A 3,423-nucleotide genomic window follows, 5' to 3' on the forward strand; every position below is an offset into this window, starting at 1 on the left:
GTGGTCGATATAGTATTAGAACTACTAAGAAAATTTGGCATTTTACTTGGAGTAATAAGAGGGGTGGTGACTCTAGAATTTACAGTCATATTGATTGGGCATAGGGTAATGATATATGGTTTCAGAAACATGGGAGCTTAGAGGTAGACTAGTTGAACCCAGGATGCTCAGATCACTCCCCTATATATATTACTACCTTGGTGGCATAGTTTTAGCTCAGAAGGCCATTTAGACTGCTCATAGTAGTTAATCAACAAGATAGATTCAAAGAAGTGGTTAGACAGGTTTGGTGCCACCATATTCAGGGATTTGCTATGTTTAGTGTTTGGAAGAAGCTACAATCCATAGAGCATAAAGCTAAATCAATACAGAAGGAGTATAATTCAGTGGAGAAGAAGCTTATTTTGCTGAAACAAGAGATGGAGGCAATTTAGGATGCTATGGAATAGGACATATTTAATCAACAACTGAAAGATGATGAAAGAGGAGCTTCGGAACAAATTGAGAAATAGGAGGAAGTCAATGAAAAAGTGCTAAGGCAAAAGTCCAGGGAAACTTGGATACAACATGGAGATAAAGCCTCCAAGTAGTTCTTTGCTCATTTGAAGGCTAGACAAGCCAGGAACAGAATCTCTTCCATTTATAATGAACAAGGGAGGAAACTGACTGATCCCACACATACAACAGGAATTTGTCAACTTCTTCCATAAGTTGCGAGGAAGCGACACCGGACTACCAAGCTTGAATATTGAACTGATTAGAGCGGGGAACTGCTTAACTATAGAACAACAACAACAACAACAACAACAACTATTGAGACCAGTAACTAGTGAAGATGTACAGAAAGTAGTACAGGCCTTACCAGTTGACAAAGCCTCAGGTGTTGATGGATTTACTGCTAGGTTCTTAAAACAATACTGGGATATAATAAGGGAGGAAGTTACAAGTGTTGTTTTATAATTTTTTCATACTGGCAAGCTGCTCAAGAGTGTGAATACAACAACAGTGACCCTAGTGCCCGTGGTCACCTCTCCGACTTATGTTAGAGAGTATAAGCCCATACCATGCTGCTCAACTATGTATAAGATTATTTCAAAGATACTGACTGCAAAACATAAGGAGGTGATGGATAGTATTGTAAGTCCATCACAATCGGCATTTATTGAAGGAAGGAACATGTTACATCCCGTATTTTCATGCGTTGGAAAGTGTGTGAATTAAACGATATTAGTAACGGACATGAGGTTATCCCCCAAGCTTATAGGTGGTTAAAGTGATGGTACACATGTATCGTAAGGATTTGAAGTTAAACCAATTGAAGGAAATGAGTTTCGTCGAGGTTCGAAATTTATTTGAATGGAATACGGTCCAAGCTATAATATCCCGTATTTTTGGACTAGAAACATTTAGTCGTCCAATATGAGCAAAATTACCTGAGCTCGGAGAATACGATCATATTCAAGGATAAAAATCGAGAGCTCAGTGTACAAAGAGTTTGAGGTCCCGAAATAATTTAGGACTTAACAAGTGTGACCACGGTGATTGAGAATAATATTTTATGTGTACCAAAAGGGACTACGGACTAGTACTATGTCACATAATCATGACAAGGAGTATATGAAGTACGTTAAAAGTGGTCCATGTTTAAGTAAATTGAGATCAAGAAATCAATTATATGTATAACCGAACAAATGGGGAATTGTAATGGAAGAAAAAATTAATTAGGATTGTCGGATAAATATTATGCGGACCTGACCCATGTGAGTCTTCGCAAGTGATAGCAAGTGTAAATTTATTTATCTCCACATATAATGGTGGTGGCACCATCTTGCCACATGTCACCAAGAAGGGAAGACATTAAGTGATGATGCATTATTACTATATGTGGCATTGCTGGATGATATGAAAGAGTGGGCCTCAAATTTTTGGATAAGGCAATATATTATATTTAAAGGGTACTTTGAAGAGAATAGCTAAATCATTAAATCATTTTGCTGAAAACAATGTGTATCAACGGACAGCATATGCAAATAGTACGAAAGTAGAAGCACATTTTTTTTTCTTTCTCTCTAAGCTATGTTGCTATCTTTAGCTAGTGTATATCAACAGCAACATTCTTGATACATGGAGACGTACGTATATTTCCTTCAACATTTGGAAAAAAGGGCAGCAGCGTGTTCCTCCTTCAACGGAGTAAAAATGCGAAAATTTATATAAGGGTTATACCCACTTCGGTCTCCTCCGTGTGATAGCTTCGAAGTGAAGTAAGGTGAAAGAAGAATATTTCTTGGCACATAAGGTAAGAATCCTCCTCTCCTAGATATTTTTAAATTCATCTAGGTCATAGCTAAATTGTGGGAATTGATGAAATAAACACGAACTTGTGAATAGAATTGTCATTTGATAAAATTGGAATTGTAGGCTGTTTTTCTTGTTGTGATTATGTGATGTAAAGCTGAGATTTTGGAAAATGATGCCCTTATCATATTGAGAACATTTTTAAAGTTAAGGAGGAAACATACGAAAAGGTGCTATGGAGTCGGATCCTAATGCGAGCTCGTCGCTCGTTATAAATTATTATGAAGTTGTTATGGGTATGTATGTTGTGTTGTTGAGATTTACTTGTTGTTGGGCTGTTGTGATGATATATAGAATTGGTAGGTACTAGTGATATAGGGGAGACGCTGCCCGTTTCGTTTTAGAATCAAAGTTACCAATTGATATATACAAGGTACAAAAGCTCTCTAAAGTCATGTACGTATTCCTATGATTATAGGTTTGGCATATTAATTGTGGAAAGTTCGTGGTTGAGCTGAATTTCTTGGACGACGTGAGGTATGTAAAGCCTATCCTTTCTTTCTTTTGGCATGTCCTAGATGTAAGTATGAAACGATATGAGCTTTGGGGTAATTCTATTCATAAGTTCCGAGCATGTATTATGATTCTTATTCACTTCTTGATATTAGAATTCTTAAAATAGTCGAGCTACTGCCCTCGAGCTTTCTATATGATCGGATAGTAAATGATTCATGAAAGTTTCTATTCCTGAAAAACTCTATAATGACTAACGACCATAACTTTTATAAGTTGTCTCGTATTAATTTGATACATGGCTATGATCACGAGGCTTTATTTTGATATAGTTCATAATGATATTCAAAGAGTACCGAGTAGGACTATTATCCCGATACTCGAGCGTTGATTAGTCTACTTATCTATTGAGTCTCAAAAGATGATTTATATGCATATGGTTACTCACCACTCTGCTCGTACATCGTTATTACATCTTTCACTGAGTCCCGGGCCAGGACACGTTCTCGTGCACAGATCCACTGCATTATTCATCGAGTCCCTCATTAGAGGGCCGGGACACGTTATATGTATATGTATATGAGAATATGATGACATGATGATATGATGATA

Source organism: Lycium ferocissimum, chromosome 4, assembly GCF_029784015.1.
Source record: "Lycium ferocissimum isolate CSIRO_LF1 chromosome 4, AGI_CSIRO_Lferr_CH_V1, whole genome shotgun sequence".
Lineage (NCBI taxonomy): Eukaryota > Viridiplantae > Streptophyta > Magnoliopsida > Solanales > Solanaceae > Lycium > Lycium ferocissimum.